This window comes from Thamnophis elegans, chromosome 12, assembly GCF_009769535.1.
Source record: "Thamnophis elegans isolate rThaEle1 chromosome 12, rThaEle1.pri, whole genome shotgun sequence".
Lineage (NCBI taxonomy): Eukaryota > Metazoa > Chordata > Lepidosauria > Squamata > Colubridae > Thamnophis > Thamnophis elegans.
In genome coordinates this window covers 35,420,338-35,440,420 of record NC_045552.1, presented here as the reverse complement: position 1 = coordinate 35,440,420, position 20,083 = coordinate 35,420,338, and the positions used below count along the sequence as shown (strand labels likewise).

Below are 20,083 nucleotides of genomic sequence, written 5' to 3'. Positions count from 1 at the left end.
TCCACCTGGAATTGTTTGTAACGTGGCAGAAATTGCTATAATCCAGCCAGAATCAAATTATCTGGCATTCACTGTTAAGATGTTGCATTCTAGTGCTGTTCCTCACTACTGCGAAGGTGGTTTTTTTATAAATTGATTTTAAGAGAAACCAATTAAATCAAGTGCGAATATTCATGGGGGGAAAGGATACTGTTAATATTCTTCAGTTCTTGCATTTGATAAGAGTTTGTATCCTTTTATAAAGGAGGCGTCGGGTTTGCAGTTCAATGCAGAAACATTTTTGCCTCAATATTTACTGGTTTTTTCCAAAAGAAGTACATATTTCTGCAAGGACTAAATTTTCAGTGTTAAGAACAAAAGAGAGCATCTCAAAAAGATTGGTGCGTCTTTCAAAGCAAAGCAGTAAATGCTGCTTCATCTCAGTTCTGTAATCTTCCTAGAACTGCACAAGGAAATGTTTCTATTAAATTCTAATGATAATTCAATACAAATATTGTTAGAATTATTGTCTTGCCAATAAGTTGCTTTTCTCTAGCAAGCCACAGAGTGTCTTCATTCCTCAGGCACGATCTGGACTGCCTTTCATTTGCGCCCAGTTAGGTCAATAAGTATTGATGAAGGAAATATATTGTTTGGAAAAGGAAGGTGAGTTGACCTTCATTAAAATAACTATCCTTTAGGCCCTTCAATACAAAGATGAGTAACTTTTGCTGTGCCCTGCAAAACAAACCCCTTTAATAGGTGGCAATAGGTCAAAGTGGGAATTGGGGATTCATTCTTCAACTGGATAAGTTGCTCTTTGATGGCATTAATGGAAAAAGCCGTAGTGCTAAAAAAATTCCTTCCTTCCTTCCTTCCTTCCTTCCTTCCTTCCTTCCTATAGGGCCACTGGAGGAGGAAAGGGGGAAAAGCAGTCATTATTAAATTCCAAGAATTTAAGGTATAATTTACCCTGCTTTCAGTGTTTATTTTTCTTTCTCAAAATGAAAATGCTTGTCTATCTGAAAAGGCTGGTCTATACCTCCAGGCAGCATCTGTGCCTCCCTGGAGTGCTCATGCCTCTTCCACCAGAGCTGCATTAGGTGGCCGTTCGCCTTGTGGCCGTTGTTCCAGTGAAAGGTACAAGTACCCTGCAGGCATAGAGTGTGTGCATAAATGAGGCTCCATAGCTCTGTAATTTTCAATTTATCAGCTGTGTTCATTGGTCGTTCAAATAAATACTTTTCATCAGAACTACAACCAGTACATCCTCTGTCTCAAGCCTACTGATCATCTCCATGCAAGAGGGGAAGGGGGAACTAAGTCAATTTGAACTGTGATTGGTTCCTTGTAAAGTTTGGTACAAAGATCCGAGCAACTTTAGGCTTTATTTCAACAGTTTTATACCCAGAGTCACTTTTCAACAAAGTGACATCACTGCAAGCGTGCTCCAGGACAATATTTATCAACTTTGGCAACTTTAAGATGGGTGGATTTCCACCTTTAAAAAGCAAAAGTTAGAATATTTTGGACATGTGATGCGACACTCGGAAAAATTTGCCATACTTCACTTAATCCTCCAGGGAAAGATTGAAGTCAAAGGAGGTCCAGGCAGAAGAAGAACAACATGGCTTCAAAATCTAAGGGACCGGTTTGGACAAAACTCAGCAGCACTTTTTCGTGTGGCTGTTTATAAAAATAGGATAGCCAGCATGATCACCAACATCCGATGACGGATATGGCACAAGAAGAAGGATTTCAACTCCCAGAATTCCCCAGCCAGCCTGGCTTGCTCTTTGGGGAATTCTGGGAGTTGAAGTCCATCCACCTTAAAGTTGCCAAGGTTGAGAAAGGCTGCACTAGGGTGGTGTTTCTTTATCTTGGCAACTTTAAAATATGTGGACTTTAATTCGCTGGTTGCTGGCTGGAGAATTGTGGCAATTGTAGTTCACCCACTTTAAAGTTGCCAAGGTTGTGAGACATTGTTCTAGTAAAAAAGCAATCAAGCAGTACTGTGGCGTTCTTAGGTTTTGCCTTTGTGGAATAAAGATTTCTGTAAAATGCTAAAGGGGACCAATTTTCCTTTTAGACTAATCATTCCTAATTTTCAGTTGTTTGTAATATGTCCCTTCTGAAATGAGCAGGGAAATAGACTTCAAAGCCTTTCTCTCTCCCTCACTTAGATAGACTGTTACGGTGTGAAATAAAGTCACATTTCATTACTGTAGGGCAGTTTCTCAATCTTGGCAAGATTAAGATGGGTGGACTTCAACTCCCAGAATTCCCCAGCCAGCTGACTGGGGAATTTTGGGAGTTGAAGTCCACCTAACTTAAACCTGCCAAGGTTGAGAAACAGTACTGTAAGGCAAGATTAAGCAGCACTTTTGCACCAATATCTGTTCTACAGCTGATGGGGATATAACATGCAACGCCTGTGGCACTTTTCTGCCCTGAATTAAGATTGACTCCAAATACCAAGTTGATTCTGAATTTTTGGCTCAAACACATTTGTCTACTTGTTTTGTCCCTACTCTTTTGTCCCTAGGGATGTAGTGGCTCAATGGCTAAGACGCTGCGCTTGTCAATCAGAAAGGTGGCTGTTCGAATCCCTAATGTCGCGTAATGGAGTGAGCTCCCGTTAATTGTCCCAGCTTCTGCCAACCTAGCATTTCGAAAGCACATAAAAAATGCAAGTAGAAAAATAGATACCACCTTTGGTGGGAAGGGAACCGCATTATTTGTGCCTTCGGCATTTAGTCATGCCAGCCACATGACCATGGAGACGTCTTTGGACAGTGTTGGCTCTTCGGCTTTAGAACAGAGATTAACACCGCCCCCTAGAGTCAGGAACGACTAGCACATATGTGCGAGGGGAACCTTTACCTTACTTGTTTTTCATTCCCTTTGCAGATTCCTCTCCCAAAGGGAATATCCAGGAGTGCAAAAGAAGAAAGGCCTTTCTTTTGGAAATGGGCACCTACTCTAAAGGCTGGATTTAAGCATTTGTTGGAAATGAAAGCAAAAATATATTTTTTTCCTATTCCATTTTCCTGATCCTTAGGATCCATACATTTTAATTAGCTCAACTTGTAAAACAAAATTTCGGAGAGCATATTTGAAGGTGAGGGAGAGGAGAAAATCTTAGTATTTGAATGATTAATTTAAGATAAATGAGGTTTTTTTAAAACTTCTATTTTGATTGGCATTGAAAGGAAAAGAACAAAAGTTTGGGGTGCTTGAATTGCTTTACATTCAAGCACAAAAGTTTGGGACATGTGGGGGGGGGGGCTTCATGTCTCATTTGTACAACTCTTTAAAGTAGCTGTACCTTGTCCTGGAATGATGTGGCTGCTTTAAAGACTCACTGACATTGAAAGACTCCAATTCCGAGAAGACCATCTTTTGGTCTTCTAATCCAATGGGCTGCAGAACCTGACAGGAGGCAAAGAAATCTTAGAAACTGGAGTCTTTTTGACAGTCTTTATGTGGGTTTTTAAAATATGTACATTTGATAGATTTTATTAACCATTATATTTCATTTACAACATATCGATGTACTTTGCCATCATAGCTTCTGGTGTGGACTTTCTGATAGCAAGACAACAATTTTTTTTCCCCCTAGTCTGTGATCTTTTGGTACGGTAATTGCATGTTGCAAAAGGGCTTCATACTAAGAATGCACTAATTTTGTTTTATAAAACATGTTGAAGTTCTTAAGAGACATTGGTAACTGCCATTGACTCTTCAGTTCTCTTGTGGCCTTGAGTCATTGGCTGGAGGTTTTGCCCCAGATCAACCAACTCAATAAAGTTGTGATTTTTTAAACTAATCTCAAAACTGTTGAGCCTGTTGAAGGGAAGTTCAAGGAAGAATGGACTCTGTTGGGAGAAGGATTGCTCATTCAGTATGAACATACTTTTCATTGGGAGTACATAGTTGTGAATGTTATCTTAGAGCTGTAAAGAAGTGAATGTGTTTTTTTTACTGCCAATGAATTCTGATCCTGAAGTCTTTCTTTGATACTGTCTTATGAAAATATTGGGACATTGCACAGCACCGGAGCATTTCTCATGTTTTCTACGTGCTGAATTGAAGACATTCATTTAATAATTGCTCGCAATTTATTACATCTTACCTACGTAGTGCAGCTGTTCTCGGCTTCAACCATAGCTGGCTGGAGAATTCTAGGAGTTGACGTCCACCCCATGAATGTTGCAGAGGTTTAGAAACACCGAGGAAGTGCCTTAGCAGGTTCCATCTTAAGATTTGTGAAGAGATTTCAATCAACAGAAAACAAGATGGAATTAGCAGGAAACAGTATGGACAGCCAGCTCGTTGGCTGTGCGTGGAATCTGTGACTACAGATTTACTTGGCTGTTCTTCCTGAGTGCGCATTTTAGGGAGTGGAATGCTAATTATACTAACAGAAATTATTTTGAAATTCAGATGTTTTGCATTTTATTTTGACCTTTAATTTCTTTCACTAGTGTGAATATAACTTGGGCAGAGCAAATAACCAATTTCCAAGCCACAATTTAAAAAAAAAAATGCAGAAGTCACCCCAGTGAAAGTATTGTATATAAGGTGTCTATTATGAAGTCTTCTTAATGTAATTCATGTATATTGCATGTAGATAATTATTACTGGAATAAATGATGAATTGCTTTTTGAATAGAAATGGGTGTCCTGTTGAAATTATTCTTCTGGATAGCAGCTACTTCAAGAACAAACCAATATTTTCCCCAGTTCCTTACATGGCACAGAAGGCTGATTATTTTAATAGCAGGCCTCATCTACCCAGAGGGAGCTGCCTTAGAATTATTCTTGGATTAAAAGTCATTGTTTCTGCAGCATTCAGTAATGTCAGTGAAATGAGAATAAATTGTCACACTTTGAACCTTAACAATCAGCAATGAAAAATCTCACCTGAACGGCTAGAAAAAGGAGCTCCACAATGCTATGAGGCTTTTATAAATACCTCATTCCTACAATGATAAAAGAGCTAGATTGAATTGTTTTAGGCCATATCTTGTTCTAGACTCCACACATAAAGGTCTTTTAGCTTTTCTTTTTATGGAAGGCTTCTCCCAGTAGCAATCATGATTAATAGCCATCGCTTCCCTACTAAGGTTCTCCATATGTATTGAGACTATGGCTATGCTGGCTACGAATGACAGAAGACTGGATCCCAGCTCTGCTTGGAAGACTGGTTTCCATTATCACAATTCTGTAATTGGTCAGTTGGAACAGATGGGAACTTGACCTAAATCAGGGATCTCTCTCTCCACCAACTGAGCTTTGATGCAAGATGGGAACAGCAGCAATGTTTCCCCTCTTTGGCTATTGCCATTTGAAGGTTGGTTCTGCCTTCTACCATTGCAACAATCTTGAGTTTAAGATGACCTTCTCCACTTAATGGCTGAGAATCCTCCCCATTGCCCGTAAGATGACGGCAGATTCTGGGATTAGTTTTCTTTTGGGTTGCCTACAAAATCAGAGCAAGATTAGTCTGCCAAGATTATTTTGAATTTAGCCAATTTTATATTGGCCTTGGTTTATCCCAGCAGACAAGGATTGCCTCAGCAGCATTCAATGGGGGTGGGTGGGAGAATACAACATTTTTGCCAGTCCAGGGGCAGGGATGGAAAGAATAAAGGTTCAAAGCAGATGTGGCTGGAATCTTGATCAGAATAGAGCTGGAAGGGACCTTCAAGGTCTTCTAGTCCAACCCCTGCTCCAGCAGGTGATCCTATGCCATTTCAGACAATTGGCTGTCCAGTCTCTTCTTAAAAACCTCCAGTGATGCAGCACCCACAACTTCTGAAGGAAGTCCTTCCACTGATTAATTATTCTTTCAGGAAATGTCTCCTTAGTTCTAGGTTGCTTCCCTCCTTGGTTAGTTTCCATCCGTTGTTTCTTGTTCTATCCTCGGGTGCTTTGGGGAATAGCTTGACTCCCTCTTTGTGGCAGCCCCTCAAATATTGGAAGACTGCCATCATGTCACCCCATATTTCTTTTCTTTAGACTAGGCATACACAATTCTCTAGGCCTTTAATCATCACTCTTCTTTGTACTTTTTTCCAAAATCTCAACATCTTTTTTGTAATATGACCAAAATTTGATGCAGTTTTCAGGTGTGCCCTTACTAAGGCTTTATAAAGCAATACTAATACTTCACATGGTTTTGATTCTATGTCTCTGTTTATACAACTGAGGATTGTATTAGCTTTTTTAACTGCTGGCTCATATTTTAACTGCTGGCTCATATTGAAGTCTTTTTTGTTGTTAGTTGCGAAGTTGTGTCCAACCCATCGCGACCCCATGGATCACGTTCCTCCAGGCCTTCCTGTCCTCTACCATCCTCCGGAGTCCATTTAAGCTCACGCCGACTGCTTCGGTGACTCCATCCAGCCACTTCCTTCTCTCTCGTCCCTTTCTTCTTTTGCCCTCCATCGTTCCCAGCATGAGGTTCTTCTCCAGTGAGCCCTTCCTTCTCATTAGGTGGCCAAAGTATTTGAGTTTCATCTTCAGGATCTGGCCTTCTAAAGAGCAGTCAGGGTTTTAGGTCTTGATCCCTCTTGTTTAATTCTGAATCCCTTACAGACTGGTAAATGTAATTTAGGGCTTAGACCAGGGGTGGGTTTCAACCGGTTCGCGGCGGTCCCCGCGATCCGGTTGGTCGCCGAACCCGGAAGTAAGTAACTTCCGGGAACGGCGAAGGCCCCCCCCCTGCGCCCGCGCGCGCCCGCACCCACTCCTTACCCGGTTTTGCCGAATTCTGCGCTTCCACGCATGCGCAGGACGCATACAGCGCCTGCGCGATCCTCCAGGAGCAGCTGGAGCATCGCACAGACGCTAGTACGCATGTGCGCGGCGCGCATGCGCGAGGACACCGCCGGCCTCGTTCCAACCAAACCGGTTGGAACGGGGCGAGAAACCCACCCCTGGCTTAGACATAAGTTTTCATACCAATAGTCCTCAACTTATGACCACAGTTGGGACCACAATTTCTGTTGCTAAGCAAAGCGGTTGCTACATGAGTCACACCTAATTTTACAGCTTTTTTTGCCATGGTTATTAAGCAAAATGCTGCAGTTGTTAAGTGAACCACTCGAATCTAGTGTGTTGTAGTCTTCTAAGAGCCTCCACTGGAGCATATTAGTTTCACATTTTGGCACACCCAACTCTCAACCTCTTCAGGGTCCTCTGAGTAGTATACAGTACATGTCTTGCTTCCCCTCCTATAGAAGGGCTGTGGCACAGCTGGCTCAGGAATTCTGGGAGTGGAAGTCTACAGATCATAAAGTGGCCATCTTGGCCCACCCCTGTTCTATATAGTATGCACAGAAATGAGGCATTTGAAAGAAAAGTAAAGCTACTCTGGCACCACATTTCTTAAAAATGTGTTTAAATTTTAGGAGAAGACAACACCTCATTTTTAAAAGACTGGAAGATGTAGCTTTGCCCTTGTGATCGGGCAGCACCAAATCTAGGACCTCTCATTTACAGAACTCCTATCAGTTGTGGTCATCTCCTTTCTTCCTTGAGTATTGTGAGTACAGCAGATCTTCTCGCCACAGCCAACTCGCTGCGGGACAAGAGTTACACTAATATCAAAGAAATGGTGGAATAGAATCATTAAAGAAAGAATGCAAAAGGAGGGACAGAATGAAATGAGAATGACAAAAATTAAAAATTATTTTTTATTTATTTTAAATAATTGAATTGTTAAATTATGCCACGGCGAGTTGTGTCATGGAAAGTTGACCGTGGTGTGTTGGCTATGGCAAGTTGTCCCATTCCACACTTCTGTGTTTCCTGGGGTTATCTCTCAGGAACAACTACAGCAGCAAAAGAAACTGTGTTTGTAATAAGGATAACAATGGTGCACAGAGACAACTTTAGACAGCATTATGACACCTAACTTTGGTGCAGTTTTCCTCCAAAACCTCTCGAGATGACAGCCAAGGGGTCTCCTGGAGGTTGGGAATTTAGAATTATTTCCACGTTGAGGTGCTGCATGCTAACATTCCCTGTTTTTTTCCCTGTTGAGCATGTTGTTGTTAAGACATCTTGGGTCCCACCAGGTTCCGGCAGTCACTACTGCCAGTTCACTCATGGGCGTGCTGCGCGTGCATGCACAATGCAATAAAAATTGCTCTGCGCATGCGCAGAAGCAAAAAACAACCAGGAGAACAGGTGCATGGGTGTGGCAGGCCTGGTCACTGCCAGTTCCAGCAACCCAAGCCACCAAACGGTGGTGGGTTGCAGGCGGTATGCCCCAGTACAGGCGTACCGGAGCCTGCCCAGAGCACTGGGTACCGTTCCGGTATGGTGCTCCGGAGGGCACACCCGCCCACCCTTACCTGTCCTTTAAAGTCTTCAGTGCTTCCATGCACGCACATGGCGCATACAGCGCCTGCGCGATGTTCCGCCGAGCAGCTGAAGCATCACAGAGGCTTGTGGAAGCATCACTTGCAGCTACGATGCACCACGTGCATCCATGTGGGTGATAACGGGCCCGTTCCAACCGTACCGGTTGGAACAGGATCCGGAAACCACCACTGCCGCCAAACCACTAGTGGTTCGGCTGAACCGGGCTGAATTGGTAGGAACCCACCACTGGGTCCTACCCCCAAAAGATTCAACCTATAGTAGTAAATTGCACAGTGGCTGTTTTTATGATGTGAGGAAAGAATAACACATCTTTAAAAACTCGCCTCAGGCCATGTTGTAGAGCTGATTCTCAAGGGCTGGAAGACAAATGTGTCACCCAGCGTTGCTGCACATTCATTACGATTCTTTATGCTTTATAGCTATCAATAAAATAGTCAAGGAAAATATTTATGTCACTCCAACCTTAAAATGAGCCTTCTAATGCTTTCAGCCTTGGGTGTCTTTGTGAGTTTCTTTTTGAAAGACAGAGGTTTTACTTCCAGTTCACAAAATACTATATGAACTCTGTACTGTAACCTCCTTTTGAGTTGGTTCAAATGATGTTCTTTAGTGTGCTTTATGCTTATATGTTGTCCTCATGCAGGGAAACGTTTGAAGACTGGAATGCAGAAGAGGCTTTAGCTGTCTACCATGGAAGTCAGTTATATATTCCACAAATCCGGAATATATAACATGTTACCAGGCAAAAGGAGGGGTGGGGGAGGAACCCTTAAGCTTTTTGAAGTAGGTCTAAGAGTAAAGAATGCAAAGTGTGTTAGGCAGAGAAAGAAATTGAACAAGAGATACAGATGGGGTGAAGAGAGATTACATGGTTTTAATACAAAGAACAGAAGAGATCGTCAAGTATTGTAAACCAAAATCTAAAGACATGATTCAAAAATCTAATTCAGAAGATAATGGGAATGGGGATTGAAAAAAAGGAGGACGGCTTAGATGCCTGCTGCTCCATAAGGAAAATTAAAAAGAGGAAAGCCATTGCCACAAGAGCAAAAAGGTTACAGACACGCTGGGCATGATCACTTGAGAATTCAGAACATGAGTTGGAAATGTCTGTAGAGATTCTCAGCCATCCAGGCCATTTGTCCCAAAGGCGCTTTTTCAGGAGGCAACTGGACTTTCTTGTTTTTGTTTCACTTCATAAACGTCCAAGTGCATCAAGGTCCCTCTAAAGCAGTGGTTCTCAACCTGTGTGCGGGGACCCCTTTGGAGGTCGAACAACCCTTTCACAGGGGTTGCCTTAGACCATCTGAAAAGACATATTTTTGATGGTCTTAGGAACCGAGACACCAATTTTATGGTTGGGGATCACCACAACATGAGGAACTGTATTAAAGGGTCGCGGCATTGGGAAGGTTGAGAACAACTGCTCTAAAGGAAGAGAATTACCGGCTCTCTGTGAGGTATATAAATTCTTCCATTCCCCACTATCCTGTCAGAGCTGAAGAAGCTTCTGGGACAAGAAAGTCCAATTGCTTCCTGAAAAAGCACCTTTGGGACATGAGTTGGAAATGCTTTCATGTTGGTGCAACTATCCATTGAATGTCTCTTAGGAAAATAGGAAGGGTCTTCTTAACCCAGAGGTGGAAGGACTGATCAGAATGTATGTCAATGAGGCCAAAGGTATCTGAAGGTTGAATCAGGGCAACTGGGTCAAAATTTGTTGCTTGAATGAGCAACAAAACATCTCAGATTAACAAAGTTTGTCCAGTTGTCATGATTCAACCTCTAGACCCTGACCAGAAACAGACGCTGGAGCTGATCATCATCTTTGTTCTGTGATGTGACCTTCCCTTTGTATGTGGTTAAAGTGCTGCTTCTCTTTGGTGTGCATAAATTTTATACTATAACCCTATTCAGCTGTTCACTCCTTTCTCAAGTACCTCTTGCCTTCTAGTAAGGAGAAATGGAGTCTCAAGGGTCTTGGTTGCTCTGAGCTGATCCTGGGAAGTCATTGAGAATTTTGCTTCATTTTATATAAGGATCAATCAAACCGCCTTCCATAACCAGACCCCAGACTCCTCCCCCACTCTAAATGCACAAAGAATATTTCTTGCCAGCTGGGACTATCTGAAAACCCTCATTTGCTGTCTTCTGCTGTAGAATATAAGACTGCAGTGAAGAAAAGCTTCTAGAAGTTAGAGTTCTTGGAAGCTGAATTTATAGAAGAAACCATAGCAAGAATTTTCTAGTCAAGTTGAGGATGCAGAGAGGCATGGAGGAAGAAAAATTTGAATATCTGGAAGTCCAGGGAAATTATCCAATAGTGAATCTGAGATACTGATCTGATTTTGGAATCAGCTACCCCAGAGATCCGGACCATACCCACTCTCATGGCCTTCAGGAAAGCTGTAAAAACCTGGCTGTTCCGGCAGGCCTGGGGCTGTTGACCTCATTGTTGAGGTCCAGCCCCAATTAGAATGAATATATGTGGTGTGATTTTAAACTCTCTTTTTTTCCCCTCTTTTTTTCTCTCTTTTTTTTTGTAAGCCGCCCGGAGTCCTTCGGGATTGGGCGGCATATAAATTTTGATAATTAATAAATAAATAAATAAATAAATAAATAAATAAATAAATAAATAAATAAATAGTGGTCAAACCATCTCCATTTTGTCTGCGGTTAGTCAGATAATTATGAGACTTCAGACAAGCGGTTCTTTAGACCAACTAAACTCCTTATACTGATCAATCCCTTCTCTGGATTTACAAAATACATTGAACCAAGACTAATCAGGCTGGTTGAGCTGGCACATAGGGCTGGAATGGACCTTGGAGGTCTTCTAGTCCAACCACTTCCTCAAGGCAGACCTTATACTGCTCTGGAGAAATGCCTGTCCAATCTCTTCTTGAAAACCTGCAGTGATGGAGCACCTACAATTCTGGATAAAGCCATTCCACATTTCAGTGTCAGAAAAGTTCTCTTTACTTCTAGGTTGGATCTCTCTTTAGTGATCTTCCAGCCATTGCTTCTTCTCCTACCCTCTGGTGCTTTGGAGAATAACTCAACTCCCTCTTCCCTTGGCAAGCCACCAAGTATCAGAAGACAGTTATCATGCTCCACCCAACCCTCTTCAGTAGGCTAGGCTCTCTCTCAACCATTCCTCATATAATTTAGCCTCTAGACCTCTTATCATGTTTGTTGCTTTTCTCTGCACTCTTTCTAGGATCTCAGTATCTTTTCTGTATCATGGTGACCAGAAGTGGATGCAATATTCCAAATTTAGTCTAATCAAAGCATTATAAAGTGGTATTAACACTTGACGTGATCTTGATTCTACCGCTCTGTTAATGCAGCCTAGGATTGGGTAGGCCTTTTTTGGCAGCTGTCTCACATGGCTGGCTCATATTTAAGTGATTGTCCACTAGGACTCCAAGATCCCTCTCTCAGCTTTAGCTGAGCCAGGTACAGCCTATTTTGTACCTGTGCATCAAAGGGTGCCTAACTTGGTCTTCTAGAAGGAGAAAGAAGCATCTTCCAGCTTCTGGGTTATATTTGCCTGGTGACAGAATGAGCTTCAGGGCGAGGAAGCTCATTTTCTCTCATCTGGAGGAAAGTTCCTTTCTCTTGGGGGGATAGAGATGAAGGCCCAACATCCAGGAAGCCGAAGTGATCCAGTCGGTCTGTGACATTTACATGGAAAACTCTTAGGCACACAAGAGAAGAACCTTCTCCTCTCTTCTTATATTGTGTACATTTTGGCTTTGCATAGAAATGTCAATGACCCCCCAGGTCCTCTTATATGTTTCCTGGCCTTTAAGATACATTGCCCTTAAGGAGGCTTTTTCTCTGTCAACCACCATCAACTGAGAATGTCAGAAGCTGAAGAGTACACAAAACCCAGAAAATACTTTGGCCAACACCATTCCCCCCCCCCCCCAACAAGATTTCAGGTCTCATTATTATCTCATAATATAGTCATAATTACCTGCCTTTGGAAAGAACCAGCATTCGGTTTTCTTTCGTTATCCAGGCCTCCCAGTGCAGTCTGGCACCTGAAAGCATCAAGTGGGAATAACCCCAAATGTTTGCCATGTCACACCCTCAACAAAAAGGAATTTGTGGCCGTTTTGAAGGTTTATGGTTTGGAGACTGCATATGGGAGGAGGTTTGAGGGGTAGATGCTCCTTGCAATTTTGACAATTTTTGTGTGAAGAAATAGGTATGGGGGGGAGTGGAGGGAGAAAGGAAGGAAGGGGAGAAAGTGGAGAAATGGTGAAGAAAAGGTGAGTTGGAATTACCTATCGAAGTGATCTTGATTCTGTCCCTCTGTTAATACAGCCTAGTACTGTGTTGTCTGTTTTGGCAGCTGCAAGACACTTCTGGCTTATACTTAAGTAGTGGTCAACTAGGACATCTACAGATCTCTTTCAGAGTTATTGCTGTTGAGTCAGGTTCCCATTATTCTCTACCTGGGCACCTGTTTTTTTCTGCCTAGGTGCCGGTCCTTAATTTTCTCACCACTGAACTACATCTTATTAGCTCAGGCCTGATGCTCAAGTCTGTCAAGATCCTTTTGAATTTTCAGTCTGTCTTTCAAAGTTTTAACTGAAGTAGGCTATGATTATATGGGAATAAGTTGACCCACAAATTTTTAATGAAATACTCTGAATAATTATTCTGCTACTGATAAGCTGTTTGTGAAAATTATGCAACATATGGTAAATTTATCCATGGATGGGCTTACCTGTGAGTATATATGGTAAGTCTTTATTTTATATTCCAGAATTGGAAGAGGTTTAGCACAGGAATTTTTCTCTTTAGCATATTGTCTCTGAAGCATATTCATGCCAGTTTTTAGATATTTCTTATACAGAGGTAAATAGTAAATCAATAGGACAATACCAACAAAGAAAAGGAATTTATAGAAACAAAGATAGAGGGAATCCCTTGATGGGATTTAAAATCAAGAGACTGTTAACAGCTGTCAAGAACAAGGCCAGATAAAATTATTCACAGGACTTACAGATATCTAAGAGAAAGTTTGAGGAATGTAATTGTGAAGAATTTCAAATAATTGATGGTGGTCAGATGAAGGCTAATCAAAACTGAACTTCATCTGTGAAGCTGGATCTCCTCCCAGAGATGGGGGGGGAGGAGAGACTCAAGAAGGCTGAAGATGCCTTGGAATAACCGTGGCAGAGCAGGGATGGGGACTCATGGGCAAAGGAACAAGGGAGAACTGGTGAAGGGACAGTAGAGCTGCCTTTTCCCTTAAAACAAAGGAAAATGGGAAAAGTTCTTTCTAAAGAGTAGTAGAAATATATGCCACAAAGAAAAAGATGTTGGCATATGTATAAAATGCATAACCATATGGACATATACTGTGATAAAACCTCCTGTGAATCCAGCAAATGTGTGACTTAGAATGATTTTTTGGAACAGGATAAGCTGGTTCCACAGGCCCTTGTGACAAATCTTCCTGGGAGGCCATCGGAGAGAAGAGCAGACTACAAAACTCCCTTTACAATCCTGTAATCTCTTAATTTACTGGATGGATGCCCTTCCTGACACCACAGCAGATATTAGTTCTTTGCACCCTGACAGAGGAACACCTGCCACTATTTATGACTCTCAACCTTGTAAATGTGAGGTGAACATCTTCACCCCTGGGCCCCCATGCTGCCCGAAGAGGAGACAAGGGAAAGGGGTAATTTTGTCTATGGAACCACAGGTGAGGTAGGCTCTTTTGCTACCACCTAAACTAGAATTGTGGCATCGGGAATTCCCTTCAGCTTGCTATTCCAGGATCACTCTCTGCAAAGGAGCTGATCAAACCAGGAATGATTTACTTGCTTTACCAAATATGGCAAGTAAACAGAGTGATGCCTTTGAGGAGTTTCCCAGCCTTTTCCTACAGAGGCCAATGCATTCATCCCACTTTTTGGTTATCTCTTTGGTGCATTATTTGTTTATTTGGTGCTTTCAAGAATGATCATTTTCTTCAAGATAACTGCAGGAATTATTTGTACACTTAAATCATTCTTGGTACTCCGCATTCCAAGAAAACTGAGTACTGGTGTCAGTGCGGCAGTTGTTAAATAGTACAAGATGCGTAGCGAAGGAAAAGCAGATCAAGATGGCCTTTAGCAGGAACAAAAAATAGAAATTTGGCTTTTCCCATGTTCCTTCTGTGCAGTGGCTGGAGCTGGCTGAACGTCCAGGGGAAACCAGGCATTGTTACCAATGTTTGCAGTTCATACAATCCTTGCCTGTATTCTCAAAATATACTTTGAAAGTGTTTGCATAAATTTGGCATCACTTGTGTCACACTTAAAGATTACAGGACTGGGCATTTGTTGGTGTGAATACTAGTGAATACTAGCCATCCGGAGGATCTTCCAATTCTTTACAGGCACGTTTCCATCTGGTCAAGTTTTAGGACTCAAGCTGTTTATAAATAAATGTTGAAAAAGACACCTTTAACTAGTAACATGCAGCAGCAACAAAAAAGTCTTTCTTTTCCTGGGACATTTTTAAATTTTAAATGGCCTCCTTTCGCCTGAAATATGAAAGGAAAAGTAATTATCCATTTAGGGAAAAAGCATTTGCTCCTGCTAGGATTCTTGACTTACAACCACAATTGGGCCCAAAAATTATCTTGCTAAGTGGAACATTGGTTACGTGAGTTTTGCCCCATTTTACAACTTTTCTTGCCACTGTTCTTAAATGAATCATTGCAGCTGTTAAATTAGTAACCCGGTTGTTAAGTGAATCTGGCTTCCTCATTGACTTTGCTTGTCAGAAGGTCACAAAAAGGGATCATGTGATCCTGGCACACAGAAAAGATCATAAACATGAGTCAGCTATCAAGCATCTGAATTTTGATCACGTGGCCATGGAGACACTGTAATGGTCTTAAGTTGAAAAACAGTCATAAGTCACTTTTTTGAGTGCCTTTGAACTTTGAATGGTTACTAAATGTTGTAAGTTGAGGACTCCCTGTACAGGATATGAAGTGACTTTTTTTTAGTACAAGAAGTCCTCAACTTACAACAGTTTATTTAGTGACCGTTCAAAGTTACAGTGGCACTTATGACTGTTGTTTGTCCCTTAGTGCAATAGGTGAATCCAGTCATTGTGGATTCTAAACCATTGATTATGGCTTAGCATGTTTGAAGTCAGCCAGTGGGGGCTTATTCAAGCCAGAGCTAAGTGTGATGTGCAAAGTCTTTCCTAATTTGGTGGAATGGCTGAGTTCAGTCGCTGCTGCTGCAAAAGGTTGGGTTGGTGGGCTTCTAATGTCCTCAATAGCCCTCACAGGTACCCAAATGAAGAGTTAGAATCAAAGTTTGACCCTCTGTTTTAACATTAATCTAGGTCTAGGAGCTTCTTAAGACAGAGCAGTTCTTTCAGAAGACGGTCACCATTATTATTAATTGTTAATTCAATTATTTTTATCCTCTGCTTCTACCATGCATATTGTACTGTAGTTTCTGGATTGTAAAGTGTGGATATTTTATTGCTGATTGTCATGGGTTTCTAACTGATTATGACACATGGATGTAAACAGTCAATCAACCAGTCAAGGTCTTTGGCTTGCTAGAACCCATTGTGGCAGAGCCATCTTGATGGATGTTCAAGTGCTTCTTTCTAAAGTATGGCAGCCGCTCTCCTCGTGCTCAGAGCTGAGCATGTAAGGTGGCGCAGTGGTTAAATGCAGCACTGCAGGCTACTGCTAGATCAGCAGTTCAGCGGTTCAAATCTCACCGGCTCAGGGTTGACTCAGCCTTCCATCCTTCCGAGGTGGGTAAAATGAGGACCCAGATTGTTGGGGGCAATATGCTGACTCTCTGTAAACCGCTTAGAGAGGGCTGAAAGCCCTATGAAGCGGTATATAAGTCTACTGCTATGTAATGGTGTACCTCCAAGCATGCTTAGTCTACAAATCACAGAATCCCTATCCAGCCTGACCAGGAATTCTGAGAGGTTAAGTCCTATCAGCTTTGGTCAGCGGTAGGTTGCCCATTTCCTTACCACCGCTTCGCCACATGTGCGCCCTCCCTCCCTGCCATGCATGCTTATGTGTGTGCCTTCCGCACATACGCCCTGCCTCAAAAACATGCCTAAATAGGACAGTAAAGAGACAGGGCAGGTCAGCAGGCCCGCCCGCAATTTCCCCAGTGGTTCACGTGAACTGCTCTGAACTGGCTTTGGAGGGCAGCAGGTGGAGGAAGAATGAACTCATATCAGGTGATCAACTTTTACTGAGCAAGACTTGGCAGGTGGAGGAAGAATGAACTCATATCAGGTGATCAACTTTTACTGAGCAAGACTTGATGTTCTCCTTGTCGTAATTCTGGAGGTGCTTCTCTCTTGAGTTCAACACAAAGCCTTTGGCTACTGGAAGAGCGGCTGCTTCTTTTGGGGTCCTCTGAATCTGGGGAGAAAGCTTTATTTTGATTCCAGTGGAAGTTCATACTGAGAGGTCAAATGATAAACCAGTTTCAAATCATCTACAGAAGACGTCTCAAACAAAAAGAAGGGAGCTCTCGCCTTCCTCTCTCTGATGGCTGTCAAAGCTGGAGCAAACATGATCCCAAATCCCACAACATAAATCACGCTAACCACACTGAACACAAGCCTGAGCTCTACATACAACCATATTCTCTTTTACACTTCTGACTTAGTAAGGACTATTCCCAAACTAGAATTCCTGCCTTCATTTTGTGGAGTGTCAAGCTTGGTGATAAGTAGGGATGAGTTGATCCCCCCCCCCCACTACTTATCAGTGTTAATGGGCTTAGAGTGGGAACTTCAGAAGCTCTTCAAATGTTTTCCTTTTGTCAAAAATCTTGGAATATTAATAACAAAAGAACTGGAGCTTAATCCCTGCCAAATAAATGGATACATGCAATTAAGTTAAGAATAGGAGATGCTTCCAAGATACAGAACTGTATATTGGGGTGAGTGGGTGATTTCTTTCTCTTTCAAAAGGCATCTGAACCGCATTTCATTTTTCTACTGAGTTATTTTTTTTGCTTTCCATTTTTACTTTTTTTTTTTTTTTTTAGATTGATGGTGGCTGCTGTTCATTCTTCCTCTGCTCTGGCTCTAATCTCTGAGCAGATTAACACAATACATGGAGCCAGGCTTGATGCTAATCATGGCAAAGACAACTTACCTAGCAAACAGACCCTAAATGAGGCTGCACACACTCATACATTCTCATGCTTTTGCTTGTATCTCAGGAGCAAAGTTTACCCAGCAATTTCTGCCTACAAACTTCCAACTGAGAAAAATAATCGAACAGTAAACAGCTTCATCAAGAAAGCACCAAGAATGCTCCCATCAGCACTGACTGGGCGAGCCACTTATATATATAAACAGAGAACAAACCCCACTCCCTTCCAGCACTGATGATGTTACCTAGTTGAGTAATGAAAGAAACACCTGCAAGAAAAGAGCTGAGCTCAAATAGCAACAAGGAGCCATATTCCTCCTCCTCCTCCTCTCTCCACTCCCTTCTAGCACTGATGATGTTACCTAGTTGGGTAATGAAAGAAATGTCTGCAAGAAAACCAAGCTCAGAGACACCAAGGAACCCATAGTTCAACCTCTCTTCTATTCATTCTTGCTTTACTTTGCAATCTTCATCTATTTCTCAATGATCTTTTATTTCAGATATAATGAAGGCCAAACTTGGGACAATACTCTTAGTGTTGTGTATATGCAGAATTCTTAATCTCCAACATAAATGAGGATAGCTTAGTTAGTACACTGAACTTATCCAAACCATAATAGTCCTCTATTTACGACAATTCATTGTCCTGTGGAATGATCTCCCCGCAGAGATCCGGACCCTTCCCACTCTCTCGGCCTTCCGTAAGGCCACTAAAACCTGGCTGTTCCAGTCGGCCTGGGGCTGTTGACCCCAAAATATGGTCCAGCCCCACTTGGAATGGAGCGCATGGTGTGTTTTAAATCTATCTTTTCTTTCTTCTATTCTTTTTGATTTATTGTATTGTTAGCCACCCGGAGTCCTTCGGGATTGGGTGGCATACAAATGCTATTAAACTTTAAACTTTAAACATTTATTGACCATTTGAAGCTACAGAGGCACTGAAAAAAAATGACTTAAGGCCAGTCCTTCCATTTGTAACCATCACAACATCCACGCAGCCACATGTTTAAAATTCAGATGCTTGGCAACTGACTCATATTTATGATGGATTGCCGTGTCCCGGGGTCATGTGATCCATTTGCAACCTTTTGATGAAGAAAGTCAATGGGGAAGCCAGATTCACTTAACAACCATGTTACTGACAACTGCAGCGATTCACTTAACAACTGGATCGAGAAAGGTCATAAAATGTGGCAAAGCTGTTCATCTTTTGTGATCTTCTTTTTTTTTTTTAATCAAAGATTCTTTTATTACATTTTCATTTTCCTTTATACAATCACTTAAATACTGTGCAGTTAAAAAAAAAAGAAGCAATAAACAACTCATAACACTTCTATCCTACATACACCCTTCCTTCTACCCCTCCAACTTTCATTTCTCCCTTCCAACAATCCCCTCTTCTACTTCCCCTCCCCCTCAGCCATTCCTTTCTCCCCTTCCCACCATCTCACCCTCCTTACATTCCCTTCTCACTCCCTCTTAATTCCCCCCTCTTCTTTCCCTCTACACCTCGCTTCGGTGTATTTCTAGTATTCATTGGTCTATTCGTTTTGTACTAAAACAAAAGAAAAATAAAAGGAAAAGAAAGAAGAAAAGAAAAAAAGAAAAAAAAAACAACAGTATCCAAGTGCATTCATTGTTCTGAAAATTGAGTCTATACTTCCACCCTCCCCCCCACCCACCCCCTGAACCCCCCTCCCTGACCCCCTTCCGACTTCCCAGGTCCCATTCCCGGCATCGTTCTTTATCAAGCAAAGTCTGGAGTATATTGAAACCAAATAGATTAGAAGTTACAAAATAATAAAAAATAATAAAAAATAAAGAACAAAAAAGAAAAGAATAATAAAAAGAAAAAAAAAGGAGGGGGGTAACCCCCCCCAAGAAAGAGAAGTCAATATACTCTCTAACATTAAACTCAGCTTCTCATTATTTTTAAAATTTTAAACAATGTCTTTACCTGCTTCCGCATATAAATTCTATACCTCCCATCCTGCCTTTACCCGTGTCCGCATATATATTTTATCCTCATCCATTGCTCCTCTCATATTTACTCCACCCTCGTGTAGACTCTCCAGATAATCTTTCTTAACCTTGTATTCAAATAACAATTTATACAAAAATCAGCTTACATTCTGGATCAAGATAATCTAATTGAACTTTCACTACCCTTCCATCTACCCCACGCACCCGACTCCATTCATCCCAAACCACAATCCAAGAAAACTATGATCTCCGCTCTCCTCGCCCCAAAGAATAGATCATGCGCAGTTTAAATTAAGATTCAAACAAGTCTTATATAAGTCCCATATAATATATGTCCAAATTCAGCACCGCTTCTTTCAGTCTCAATATCTCTTCATCGGTATACAGCTTTGTCATTTTATACCAGACAGGAGTCCTGAAATTTTATTCAAATTAAAAATTTAAGAAGTATTTTAAAGGCATAGCTGGATCTTTATTCTTTACTCTTCTGCCCTTCTGGAAAGGGAAAGCAACACCCGCCGCCTTGTAGCCACGTGTCCCGCTGCT

At 41.7% G+C, this 20,083-nt stretch overlaps 1 protein-coding gene across 2 annotated transcripts in view; it reads left to right on the top strand.

Moving 5' to 3' along the window:
- Positions 1–1,245, top strand: part of ABCB7 (ATP binding cassette subfamily B member 7) — a 105,902-nt gene extending 104,657 nt beyond the window's left edge. For both annotated transcript variants that reach the window (XM_032227409.1, XM_032227408.1), the window contains exon 16: positions 1–1,245. This exon is cut by the window's left edge and continues 456 nt beyond it. The gene's annotated coding sequence lies outside the window, so the exon portion shown is untranslated.
- The last annotated feature ends 18,838 nt before the right edge of the window (positions 1,246–20,083 follow it).